The sequence below is a fragment of the Procambarus clarkii genome, chromosome 70 (genome assembly GCF_040958095.1).
Source record: "Procambarus clarkii isolate CNS0578487 chromosome 70, FALCON_Pclarkii_2.0, whole genome shotgun sequence".
NCBI lineage: Eukaryota > Metazoa > Arthropoda > Malacostraca > Decapoda > Cambaridae > Procambarus > Procambarus clarkii.
This window is the reverse complement of record NC_091219.1, coordinates 30,635,214-30,649,781: the sequence shown is the minus strand read 5'-3', so window position 1 is coordinate 30,649,781 and position 14,568 is coordinate 30,635,214. Positions and strand designations below refer to the sequence as shown.

General features: G+C 46.1%; 1 pseudogene; it reads right to left on the bottom strand.

Moving 5' to 3' along the window:
- Positions 1 to 666: 666 nt before the first annotated feature.
- LOC138356121 (man(5)GlcNAc(2)-PP-dolichol translocation protein RFT1-like) overlaps positions 667 to 14,568 on the bottom strand; it is a 30,638-nt pseudogene continuing 16,736 nt past the window's right edge.

Sequence of the window (14,568 nt, the reverse complement as noted above, 5' to 3'; positions counted from 1 at the left end):
CTGGACAGGGAGAAGAGGAACAGGTACCCCCACCTTAATCAGTCCTGCCGAAAGGCATCCACCATGAACGCCTCGCAGGCAGGTAAGGGTGCCACATAGAATGGGCGACGCCTAGACCATGCCGACTCGAAGACTTCCATGGCCAGGAGTCCGTACATCTGGCAGAGCCAACGAAACGAGTCGGCGACGACCGGCCAATCCACGAACAGAGGAATGAACCGAGACAGCTGGTTGACATTAGCTTACGAACTGATGCTAGGCAGCCGGCGCGGTAGGTCCAGGGCTCCCCCCCTCCCCTCTCGGGGCGGGGAGGGCTTGCGCGGACGATCGACGCAGCAGTAAAGTGTGATGTTTGCTTTGTTTCCTTGGGATTGTAGGGTGTTTCTACCTCTTTGTTCGGTTTTTTGTTACCATGTGGGGTTTATTTTGTTATGCCTACCTTTCTGGGTGCCTAACCCCGATCGATGGCAGATAAGGAAAACCCCAACCACAATGGGGTTTTCCAGGGCCATTGCTCCCTGAAACCTCTCTGAAGGGGCCAGGTTATGGCGCTGGTCCCTGGTAGGTCTGAACTCCTTAGCTAATGTCCCAGTCTATATAACATACATCCTAAACACTATGGTTATCAATATGGATTCATCTGCATAACAAAGAAAATGCTGAAATGTAAACTAGTTAATTTCAAAATACTGTATCATATTTCCCAACCTGATTTTGTTCTGTTATTGGTTTTCCTCGAAATATCATCTGGGCATAATATTTGTATGCTGCAGTTTCAATTACTTCGAAAAACAAGTCGGGCAGCGAGAGATCCCAAATTACTCACCACCTGTGTGCATTTATAGTTAGTTAGTTGTATAATGAAGAAATTATGGATTATCAAAATGAAAGTAAAATTTTAAGGTTGAACCAAGAATAGTGAAAAAATCAGCATTGAATGTAATGAAACGTCATTTTCTGGTGTGCCCCGGAGGCTCCCTGGGCTACCGGATTGATATACACTATATTAATCTGGGGCTTCAGTTAATGGAGTTCTGCCTAATGGAGACCACAAACCAGAACCTGGCCTCCTCTGAGAGATGCAGGGAGCAATGGCCTAAGGAAACCACGTTATATTTGAGCATATTCCATGTCTGCCAAAAACTGGGGTTAGGCACTCAGAAAGGTAGGCATTCCAAAAACAAACCACACTTGGTAGGAAAATTGCAAACCCAAGACCAAACAGAGAAACAGAACTCCCCCAATAGAAAATAAGCAAATGTCATCCACTGCTGCTGCACCGCTTGTCCGTTGCAGCTCCACCCCCCCCCCCCTCCCCATTTCCCCGGAGGAGGAGGAGAGAGGAGTCCTGGGACCCCCTCATGCCAGCTGTCCACTCTTCAGTTCGAAGAGTGGACTTTAAAGAGAAAGGGGAGTTTTCGTGAAGTCATCACAACAACACGTATATACTGTATATTAAACTCCAATTATTCTTATACAACAGTCTAGTGTTTAAACTTAATAAAAAAGTAGTCACTAGGACTGGCTATAATATAATTAGCAGTAAAAGTACAGCTTGCTTCCTAAATCCTTAAATAAACTCCATAATAGAGGCTCAATAGAATATCGAGAGAATATTATGGAACACGAACTGGGGAAAGGAGAGGTAGTCACGCTCTCACACGGACAGAGCTTGTAAACAAAACAGAGGGGGCTACTCACAACACGCGCAACTCATCAAAGGATCCACTACGATCCGACCACCGAGAAATTACCATAGTGACCTCAATAACAAAGAGGAAGAGCTCAGTTCCCGACTTCCTTACATCTTTTACTGGTAGTGATCACTATTAAATATTTGATAGGTTAGTTTGTTAAGCTGCAGGCGAGGCCCCACAAAGTGAGTAGTGTTTTACTCAGCATCACACCCCATTTAATTCATGTCACACCTGTTTCTTTAATAATGGAGCCATTATTAAAGCCCATTCTTTGGCAGGTAAGCTTGTGACCTGGAGATATTAGTGAGCTGACCACCTATAACCTGGGAAGCTTCCATGTATGATATAGTTGGCTTTACAGATGCCATTTTATGGATGCCATGACATGGCCCAGCACCTAGACCACATGTGACCCAACAAACACAGATGTTGGGACCACACAATGCCTAATAAGGCCATAGCAACTATCACAGCTAAGGCCATCAATTTACATTATATTGACCCAGTAGGTTGTAGTATTATAATACTGTAGTCTAATTACCACCATATGTGGTATAATTTATATAAATTTAATGGTAAATGTTTACAGCTTATTATATAACCACCAATTGTGGTGTAAGTTGTACACATCCCTCCCAACTATGTGCAGGTAAATTCTGGCAGGCTGAAATTAACATGCTGTCCACTTAGAATCATAATTCAATATTGAAGTAAACTAAAAAATACAAAATAAATAATCACTAATTAAAAACAAATACTGCCTGCTAGGATTACCCCATAGAGACAACTGGCTGCAACCTGCGACCCAAAGCAACACATGAATGACTGGGACCAGGAATATTCATCAAATAACAAGCAGCCAGGACCCTGTTTGACCTCCAAAACCCCCCATGCCAGAATGTCAGCCCAAGACATGTTCCCAAACACTGCGGCTAAAACTGCATACTTACAAAACACTGCATACTACCCTCATGCCCTTACATAGTAACGAGAGTAGACCACACACTGGTTAGGCTTAATAACCCTTTGGACGACCTGAGAGACCCGAGCCCTGGAACAGGGAATGAGGGAAATCAGATTAACACAAAGCGGGTTCATGGCCACAGAAGCCAAGGTGTGCATTTAATGGCGCAGAGCCACAACCAGACACAACACAGGCAGAACCCCAGCCTGACCACCCAAGTATCAATAACCCAAGGGCCCCTCCGGAAGCTCGCTGTCTTGTTCTTCACCAGAAAAGATGAAGACGGATGCAACCAAACAAACCAATCACCAGGACCAAAAGAGCAGAAACCTCTGCATTGGAGGAAAGCATAAAGCTCACCGACCTGACCCCCAGAGGCCAATGCTAACAGAAACAGCGCCTTCTGAAAGCAATCGTGAATCGAAGAGGCCATTACAAACCAAGGAGGAAAGAGAAAAGGAGAGCACCTGGGTTCAAGGACCAGGAGGGCTCAGGCAGCACATGAGCAGGCCAAAGATGAAACAAAGCACAAGAAAGCTTATGGAATGGGGGGTGGAAGTAACATCCACTTCGAATGCAAGCTACTACCCTACTTGCTACTACAAGCTACTACATGCGGTGCTGACTCTGCCAGCACCGCATGATAAGAGGCAACAGTATTTGTCATAAGATGACGGTCCAGAAAGAACCAAAAAAGGACAAAACAATCCAAACAGAAACAGAAGACAACCTATGAAGAGAGGAAATGGTGAAAAGAACGCCAAGAGACTTCATACTGTCCCCGAGACAAAGACTGCGAGTGGGACATCATCAGTGAAGTCACCTGATCACCATACAAGTGGTGATACACCTGCGTCAAAAAGACCAGACACGAAGAGTGGAGGAGTAGATCGAATTAAACAGATATATGACCGGCCAGATCTGATGGAAGGGAAGCGAAGACACGGAAAATGCCCTAGTTCAGACACCAAGCAAGTAGTGCCTGAAACCAAGACTATGTTGGCCATCAAGGAGTCACAGGAATGACTCTCCTGCAATAAAACTCCAACCAAGCTAGAACCCAAAGCAACAGTAGGACGGTGGGGGGGGGGGAGAGAGGTAAAGGTAACCCCACCTTTACCAGTCTTGCCGAAAGGCATCGTCTGCGATGGCTCCGCAGTCGAGAAAGAGCACCACATATATTCGGAAACGCCAGGACCACGTCAATGCAAGAGGTCCACCACCGGGGACCCATTCGTCCGACTGAGCTAACTGTAGGAGTCGGCGTTGACCATCCATTCCAGGGACAGGGTAATGAACCGGGACTGGCCATCGGCCAGAACGCTGGACACCCCCGATGTCAACCGCAGAGAGAGCTGAACCCTGAGAATCCAGCAGACGAGTCACTTGAAACGAGAAGCCCCTAAGAGCCAAGGACCAAAAAGACCCCCCCTCCCTCATGGTTCAATCAATGAACCACTGGGGAACAAAACGAATGGAGCTAGATCATATAGCTAGATCATATAGCGACCCAAACTCGCTGCAGCGAAAGCCATACCGCCGCAGCGAAAGCCATACCGCCGCAGCGAAAGCCCCACTGCCGCAGCGAAAGCCACACTGCTGCAAACTGGTGAGCACTGGTCACAAAATCTTAGCTGAGAAACGAGGCATCTGTGAATGCAGATTGCAAGAGAGGCGGAAGGGATGTCCCCAAAGGAACCAGAACAGGCACTGAAGCCAGACCCGACAAGCAAACCAGCACAGTGAAGTTCAGATTCCCACATAACTGTTCGAGCAACTGCTGAGTGACCCGGGAACACCCCAGGAACCGCTGAAGGTTGGACCGCAGCCGCAGCAATGCCTCTGGAGGAACACACACAGAAGCGGTCCGAGGGTCCCAAACTAGGCCCAGCCAGGTCCAAACCTGGGGATGGAACCAGATGGGACTTCTTCCAGTTTGCCAGGAACCTGAACCCGGCGAGCTGGGAAAGATTCACACCCCTGGTGAGCAGACGACCAGACCGGCTGGAAGCCCACACTATCCAGTTGTCAAGGTAGGCAAGAACCCCAAACCCCTAGCAGACACAGATGGGTCACCACGAGCCGTCAAAGATTGAGGAAAGATGTACACGTTCGTAAGTGCTTGCTTTCGTGAATCTGGCCCCTGGGGATCCTCACTTTCCCTCCCAAAGGGGGGGGGGGGAACTCTGTTTGATACTGCTTGATGGGGTTCTGGGAATTCTTCTACTCCCCAAGCCTGGCCCAAGACCAGGCTTGACTTGTGAGAGCTTGGTTCACCAGGCTGTTGCTTGGAGCGGCCCGCAGGCCCACATACCCATCACAGCCCAGTTGGTTTTAGAAAACAATCCAGTTTTCTCTTGAAGATGTCCACGGTTGTTCCAGCAATATTTCTTATAGTCGCACTATAGAGGGGTGAGAAACTCTACGGACAAATGGCACGGCAGCAGTAGATGACGTTTGCTTACAGGTATTTCCTTGTTTTCTTTTGGAGGAGTTCTGTTTCTCTGTTTGGCCTTGGGTTTGCAATTTTCTACCAAGTGGGGTTTGTTTTGGAATGACAACCATTCTGGGTGCCTAACCCCAGTCGATGGCAGACATGGAATACACACAAATACAAGGGGGGGTTCCTTAGGCCATTGCTCCCTGCATCTCTCTGAGGGGGGGGGGGGGCCAAGTTCTGGCTCAAGGTCCCCAGTAGGCAGAACTCCAATAACTGAAGCCCCAGACTAATATAGCGTATATCAGTCCAATAGCTCCAGAGAGCCGAAGGGCTCGCCACAGAGAAGTAAAAATTTATTCTGTTTATAGTAACAAAATTATATGAATATGTATGTGCTTGGCACAGTGGCCATATCATAACCAATGAGGATGATACTGTGCAAAGTTGTCTATGGAGAATTTGAAGTACAGTAAAGAGGTGTGTGTGTGTGGAAAATAGTATTAGTGTATTGTAAATAGTAAATGAGGATTTAAAGTGTTGATGGGGCTAAAGAAATAGATAATCCAACTCTATAAGAGTGGCATACACAGTAACATTGATGATGATGATGATGATGATGATGATACATATAACAACCAATGGGCAGTGATGCAGTAAGATAGAAGCAACTAGTTTGGTATTCTTCATCAAATTATAAATATAGAATTGATGGATAAGGCTCACTTTATGGTTTCTCATATCAAGACCATCTAGGCCAAACAGTGATTGTGTTATGGGCGAGTTTAATTTTAGTAAAATAAATTGGATTAATAAAGCAGCGAATACTGACATAGATGAATTTTTTAGAATTAGTTGATTACTTCCTTAGTAACACATTAAGAAGCTGACATGGGAAAATAATTTTTAGACTTAGTGTTAGCTAACACTAATAAATAATATCAAAATAGGGAGTAAGTTAGAGAACAGTAATCACAAGAAAATCAGATTTAGCATAGAATGGAATAGAATGCAAGAGAAAATTCTGTTAAGGTGCCAGATCTCCAAAAAGCTGAATTTAATGGACTAAGAAATTTCTTGGAAAGAATAGATTTGACAGCCCTAACCATGTAAACATGGTAGGTGGGCTGGTCTTGGAAAGCGATGTGAACCTGGCAATGTGTGGCGTAACAAGGGACTGCGATGTAGATTTAAAACATAGCTTAAAATATATATAAATATTCTTAGCAAAGCCCAGGAACATAGTATATTATATAAATTGATTAGATCAAATAATAATGATCCCAAATGGATAACTATGGGTCTAAAGAACCTTATATATAAATAGAAAGCTTTGTATAAAAGGATTAATAATGGGGAAGTCAATCTAGAACAATAATTTGTCAAACAAGTTAGAAATGTTAAAAATAAGGAAAGCAAAAAGAAATTATGAAGTTTGTGCAACACAACAGGACATGCAAAGACAAATCCAAAATGTTTTTCTGTGTGGCGTCTGTGTAATAACCTACACTTGGAAAATATTAGAAGGGCTAGTTCTAAATCTGCACTCAGAAATAAGACCACACGAGACCAGGAGACATGGCAGGATGTGCAAAATAGCCCCAATGAAGAGCAGAGGTGCAATAGGAATGTTAAGAGAGAACTTAACATCAAAGACCGAAGACATTTTCAACACACTTTTCCCAAACATACATGACATAACTGGCCGACTTCTTGCAGTGTTCAAAACAGAACTCGACAAGCACCTTCAAAGGACAGCTAATAAACCAGGCTGTGATTCATACATAAGGTTGCGAGCAGTCACATCAAACAGCCTGGTGGTGGATCGACCAGCAACCTGGTCAGAGACCGAGCCATCAGGTCATTAACACCTAGAATCTTCAACAGATAGAAAATTGTAGCCCCTTGTGGCTCCCTGAAAGTATGTCAAAGAGATAGCTCCCAACTACTGGATCACATCAGCCATGTTGTTCAGTTTGGCCTACCGGGGATCAAAACCAGAACCAGCCCCCCCCCACCCCCCCGCCTCAGGAGCAGTGAGCAGGTGACACTCCTCCACCTCACTGAGAAAGGCATCCCGAAAGTCAGCAAACTGATAAAGACCACTGCTGGGTTCAAAAGAGACTGAAGCCTCACAAACCTGCCGAATGAATTCCGCTAACAATGTTAACAAATTATTGAATCTCTGAAAACAAGCATCGTCTTGTTCACCCCCACCTCTCTCCCACTTGTTTGGGGAGGGTGGGCTGGGGCTCACACTGCACACTAGATAGAACAGTCAGTTCTTTTGCTGATGCAGTGTGTACAACATGTCTGCAGTAAGGCTTCTGGATTGTCTGTAAACAGTGGCTGGCCCCAGTGCCTTTCAGCTAAGTGCCTTTTTGAACTGTGCCCTGTGTAGCTTGGTTGGTATATTCTTGGTGTAGTGTAGGCTTGACCTTTTAGAGTGATTGGAGCTGTAAGTGTTCAGGGCTACCTACCCTGAGAGCTCTCTAGCACTACCCTTGCACTGACAATTCTCTCTTTTCTGGTGTGTTTGAGAGTTTGCTCTCTTAGTGGTCCATCCTGCTTGGGGTGGCCCTTGCCTTGGGTGAGTTAAGAGTATAGTTGTCTTGTTGGGTAAAAGACACCTCTGACCCAGAGTCTTGTAAGGTCTGCGCTGCTCGTGTGGCTCATATCTGACCCTCCTGATGAAGTTCTGAGTATAGTTGTCTTGACCTGGGTCAGGAAGGAGCAATGGCTAGTGGGCCACACCAGCTTGTTGGCTTGTGTGCTTGTTCATACAGTGTGCCAAGGTCGGCATTCACATCCATGTAGCCCAGGCTGTGTTGGCTAACTTTTAAGTCCAGCATAGCATCCCCAGTGCCTGAATGTCCTGTTTAGTTTACCCTTCAGGCCCTGGAAATTCCTTATGGGTTCAGTGTGGCCAATGGATATTCCCTCTGAGCCCATTCTCACCTTGTGCATATTGAGAGTTGTTCATCCTTACAATGGGTGACAACCAATTATTATGCCTCCTCCATGCCACTTGTTGGGTCAAAGACACCTCTGACCCAGAGTCTTGTAAGGTCTGCGCTGCTCGTGCGGCTCATATTTGACCCTCCTGATGAAGTTCATGCATGTCAGGCAGTGGGCTTTACAGGTTCATTTTGCCTGTCTTCAGTAGTCTAGGTAGTCTCCAGAGCATCCAGTTGGCTGCCCCGGAGATAGTCCACTTTGTGTTTAGGGATGCTGAATTGGAGGTGTTGATGAACTTCACCTTGGTTCTTAGGAACCAAGACAGGATTTTATCACAGATGTTGTAAGGAGAATGAACCTACTGAGCATGACAGAGAATAGAGGTTTAGGCCACAACTAATGAGTCACCTCAGTGAACACAACAGCAAAGTAAAAATATATGTTTATTTTGATTCAATTCAGATTGAGGATATGAAAGAATGACACAAGGAACTACAATTAATATATCTGGTGAACCTCATTTACAATGACAAAGGAAGTACAAGTATAGAACAGAGAGCTAATTTATATTGATGAGAGAGAGAATGTCTGTTTGTCTGTCAGTACAAGGTTGGAGGCCAGCTGCTTAGGCTAACCTCATCCATCTTTGCAGGGCAAATGGTCTGAGGTATGGGACGGACATAGGCTGATCAGGGTCACCAGAATTCAATAGGGAACAACATGCCATGTTCACATACTGATCCCCTTAACTGCTTTTTGCACTGCCTGACTAAATACTGTATTAAAAAAAATAACAGTTCAAAACAAACTTTTTTTTCTTATAACAATATGAAAATTATGCACTGATCTCAGGAAAATTAACTGAAATTTTATATTCATATACTTTGCCCATAGCAACATAAAATAGATAATCCTTCCATAGCTTCACAGGCTTTCTCAAAGCCAATGGGAAACTATTATATGTTTTTTATTTTTCTGAGGGGGGGGGGGTTGAGGAGAGATCTATTTTTTATTATAATATCTTAACACATTGTGCACTGATATAGCAAGAACTACTACAAATATTTTATTAATCATACTCTGGCCGTAAAGAGCAAAAACTTGCAAGTTAACACTATCACACTCTTCAAACGTCCCTGGCGTCCGATTTTTTTTGAGTCCGAGCATCGGACTGTGCTGGCGTCCGATAAAAAAATATTTCTATAAAATTCATTTATTATCCGATTGACTTTAGGATAGTTTCAAAATGAGCGCCTTTAGAGTGCGCACAATTTGATATCAAAATGAAACTTGATGTCAGAACACTTGAAAGATTATAAATACGTTTTTGGTAAAATTTTTAAAATATTTGTTAAAATTCTATTTATTGTGCTATTATTATGCGACTAGTTTTAAAATGCGCGCCTTTAGATTGCGAACAATTTGATACCAAAATGAAAGATGTAACACGAAAATTTATGTCAGAACACTGGAAAGATATAAATAATTTTGTGATGATGAGCGTCCTAAATTAAAATATTTGTTAAAATTCCAGTTATTGCTCTATTAGTATGGGAATAGTTTTAAAATACGCACCATTATATTGCGAACAATTTGATACCAAAATGAAAGACATAACACGAAAATTGATGTTATCAAACTGAACGAGTATATAAATTAAGCTGGTGTGAAATTGGTGCTTGTTCATGGGTAACTTTAGGCTTTGCTGCTGGGAGTCATGCCAGGCTTTTGGACATTATATGCATATACATCTGCAGGAAATTTAATTGTGAACACAATGATACCAAAATAAATGACGTAGCATGAGAATTAAGGTGAGAAAACTGAAACGAGCATACACATTTTATGGATTTTGTGCGTTCACGGGAAACTTTTGCAGACTTTAGGCTTTGCTGTGGGGGAGTCACGCCGGGCTTTTGGACATTATATGCATCTACACCTGTAGGGAATTCTATTGCGAATACAATGATACCTAAACAAACGACGTAGCATGAGAATTAAGGTGAAAAAAATTAAAAGAGTATACATATTTCGGTGTTGCCACACGCTCGCCTGCACAATCGCCCGCATGCCGGGGGCGTGACCTCTAAGTTGGCAGCGCGCATGCCCAGGGCGCGAAAGTGTTAAAACAAAGTCTCCACAATTGAAAAAGCCCTACCCCTTTCCCAAAACCAATGGAACACTATTATTTTTTAAATAATTCACACTGTTAGGCTGCTCCCACCAGCTGACAACCTCCATACTAATAGGAACTATATTATTATTTTTATAAGAGAAAGGCAGTCAGTCAGTCAGAGACAGGGACAGAAACAGACAGAGAAAAGTCTACAGAGAGAGAATGGGTCAACCAGGGCAAAAAAAAAGAGACAGGAAGATAGACAGAGATAAGGAGAGAAGGAAAAAGAAGGGAAATACATAGGGGATGTTTTACGAGAGGAAAGGAGAAGATGGGGTGTTTGAAGAGAGATGAGAGAGAGGGTGGATAGGGAAGAAGATGGGGAAGAGGGGAAATGGTGAGGGAAAAGGTTGGAGAGGGGGGGAGGGAGAATAGTGGAGAGGAATAGGGGGGAGAAGGTGAAGAAGGAAAGAGACAGGGGAGAGAAGAGGGGTGATAGTGGGCAAAAGTTGGAGAGGGAGGGGGTTGAGGGGAAGAAAGTGGGGAGATTCGGAAGAAGGGAGGGTAAGTGGGGAAAGGAGACACACCTGGGTGCAGCCAGGTATTCTCCGAGTTACTTATACAAAACAAATGTTTCTGACTATTTATTAAAGCTGTAATGCAAATCTTCTCACCTGATACACTCCCTGCTGGGCTAAGGATATCAGTGGAAAGAAATTCATGAGATATAATTCTCCTTCTGTCAGAGCTTCCATTAACCAGCCTTGTTTAAAGAAGCTCCATGATAAGGATCCCAACTCATTATTCACTTCAGGCTAGAAAGAAAAAATATATAAATGTACAGTATTACTGAATAGCAGTGGTTCCCAAACTCTTTACATTCATTACACCTTTTTCAGAGTGCATTCTTATTAATGGCCCCCTACACTCAGTATTAAAAGAATTTTTAGCAACATAAATTTTATTGTTGTTATTATGATCTCAGACAGGAATGATCTCGGACGCAGGTTTGAATCCTCGTCACGGCCCTTGTGGATTTGTTCATTTGATACATCACACTATTGTGATTTCTGTGTGTAATTGTTGTTATTGTGATATTTTTCTTTCTTTGAGTATCATAACCTGTATATTGCCTCAACTTATGGACCCCTACTTATTGCAAAAAGAACCCACCCCCACCCCAAGGGAGCCACGGCTCCAAGTTTGGCAACCAGTACTGTACAGGGTCCATTTTGGGGCTAAAATTAAATAAAAGAAAACAGCATTGAATGTAATGAAACCACCTTTTCTGTTGAATCACTTAGTGTTTCCCAGTGTTACTGGGGCTGTCAAGACTGAGGAAATTGTACCAGGCTCACAAAACCCACTCGAATCTACTGGAAACAAGAACCACTATCTGGCTTTCTCTATGAGGTGAGGTAAGCTTAAGGATCAGAGATCAACCCAAAACCAAAAATCCAGCGTTGAATGTAATGAAACTCAATTTTCTGGGTGAGTCCCAGAGGCTCTCCGGAGCTATCTATGGCCGATATGGATACCCTAACTATTTTGCATCAGTCAATGTGGGTTGAGTTGTAGGCCTACTGGGGACCACGAGCCAGACCCCTCATAGAGGCATGAGGAGCAATGGCCCATCATGGAAATGCACATGTGATTTGGAACATTACAGGCTGTATATATCTGTCATCGACTGGGACAGGCACCCAGAAAGGTAAGCGCCACAAAACAATCCCCTATTCTGGTTAACAATGAAAATCATCAAACGAGTGGACAGAACTCCCCAAAAGAAAAACGAGCAAACAAGCACGACGTCACACGAGTCGTGCCGCATATCTGCACAGCTCCCCCTCCCCAGATGGAGGATGGGGGAGCCCCAGACCCTCGCGCCGGCGATCCTCACCCCAGTTCTGAGGCAGGATATCAGAAATGCAAAAAATTGCCGACCGGAGGGAGGGAGGGAGGGTTGCCGGGAAGCCTCCAGGACTCACCCCCAGAAAATGGCGTTTCATTACATTCAACACTGGTTTTACCCTACGGCTCCCCGGAGCTAACTCACCAAAGACAAAACAAGAAAGAAGGGGACCTACCCGGGAGGCGGTCGGTGCTCCACTCCTCAACTCGAAGTCGAGACAACGGGCTGCAACCGCCGTCCCAATGCGGCACAAGCCCGACTGCGCCCTGGAACGTTCACGAGGTAGCGTGCAGCCAGGACCCTGTTCGACCGCCAAAAACCCCATGCCCGAATGTCAGCTCAAAACATATTGCCAAAGACGGCAGCAAGAGTTGCAAACTTACGAACGTCATAGGCACGGGGATAGACCGCAGGATGGCTAGACTTAATAACCCTGGGGACGACCTGAGAGACCCGAACCCGCGAACAGGGAAGAAGGGAAACCGGATCAACCCAAAGCGCATCCCTGGACACAGAAGCCGTGGTGCGCAGATAACAGCAGAGGGCTGCAACCGGACCCAACACATGATGAAGCCCAGGCCTGACCAACCAAGCATCAACAACCCAAGGACCCCTCCAGAAAGCAACAGTCTCATTCTTTGCCAGAAAAGAGGGAGACAGCTGCAGACGAACATACCTATGACCACAACCAAAAGAGCAAAAACCTCTGCGCCGGAGATGAGCATGAAGCTCCGCCACTTAACCCCCAGAAGCCAATGCCAACAGAAAAAGAACCTTAGCAAAAAATCCTGATTCGAAGGGGCCACAACAAACCGAGAAGAAGAGAGATAGGAGAGCACTCTGTCTATAGACCAGGACAGCTCAGGCAGCGCATGAGCAGGCCGGAGGTGAAATGACACACAAGACAGCTTGTGAAACAGTGCAGAAGTAACATCGATACCGAAAGCAAGCTGCAGCGGCTCCGCCAGCGCCACACGATACAAGGCGATACGATATATTAGGCATAAGGTAACAGTCCTGGAACAACCAAGAGAGAGAAAGAACACCACCACCCGAGCTGAAAGCAAAGAGTTACGACGAAGAATCAAAAAGAAACTGAAGGACCGCAAGGAAACTTCATACTGCCTTCGAGAAGAAGCCTGCAGGTGGGAAACCATCAGAGAGCCCACCTGAGCACCATAGAGATGGTGATAAACCTAAGTAAAAAACACCAAACGCGAAGACTCGAGGAGAAGAGCGAACCAGTCTCGTACCAGACTGGGCCGATCTCCTGAAAAAGACGAAGCCGCGGAAAAATCTCCGGGTTCAAGCACCGGGCAAGCACCGCCTGAAACCACGGCTGGGCTGGCCACCACAGGGCCAAGAGGATTACTTGCCCCTGGTAAGTCTCCAAGCGAGCCAGGACCTGGAGCACCAGCTGAACTGGGGAAAAGTAGTACAGGAACCCCTACCTCGACCAGTCCTGCCAAAAGGCATCGACCCCTAACAGCCTCGCAACCGGGGAAGGGCGCCACATACACTGGAAGACGCCTCGACCCTGCAGACACGAAGAGGTCCACCTCCGGGCGCCCGAACGTCCGGCAGAGCCAACTGAATGAGTCGGCGACAACTGTCCATTCCGTGGACAGGGGAACGAACCGGGACAGGCCGTCCACCAGGACATTGGACATTCCCTGGACACGAACCGCCAGAAGAGCCAAACTCCGAGAACACAGCAGACGAGTCACTTGCAGCGACCAGCCCCAAACAGCCAAGGACTGCATCGAACCCCTTCGGTTCAGGCAATGCACCACAGGAGAGCAGTCTGAATGGAGCAGTATTGTTGATTTGCGGGTTACCCGAACCCACCAAAGCACAAACCACACCGCAGCGAACTCCCGCACCGTGCTGTGGGCCCCACGGAAAGACAGATCCCCACCGCCCCTGGCCGGCCTGGTGAGCACTGGTCACAAAGCCCCAGCTGAGAGATGACGCGTCCGTGAACACATCGAGCAAGGGCTCGGGTAGGCGCAGTGCCAAGGCACAGACCCCGAACAAGAAGTCGGCGATGCAGCAGCCAATAAAAGGCTCCCAGGAGTCGAACCCAGTGATCGCAAGAGGGGGCAGAAGGGACGTCCTCGAAGGAACCAAAACAGCCGACGAAGCCAAACCCAACCCTGCAGGAAGACCAACATCGCAAAGTTCAGGCTCCCGCACAGACCCTCGAGCAACCGCTGGGTGACCCGGGAGCCTCCCAAAAACAAGCCCTTGCTGGACCGCAGCCGAAGGAGAGACGCCGGAGGAAGAGACAAGGAAGTGGTCCGAGAGTCCCACCCAAGACCCAGCCAGGACCGAACCTGGGAGGGAACCAGAAGGGACTTCCTCCAGTTCACCAGGAACCTGAACCCAACGAGCTGGGAAAGCACTAAATCCCTGGCGAGCAGACACGCAAACCGGCTGGGAGCCAAAACCAGCCAGTCGTCGAGGTAAGCCAACACCCGAACA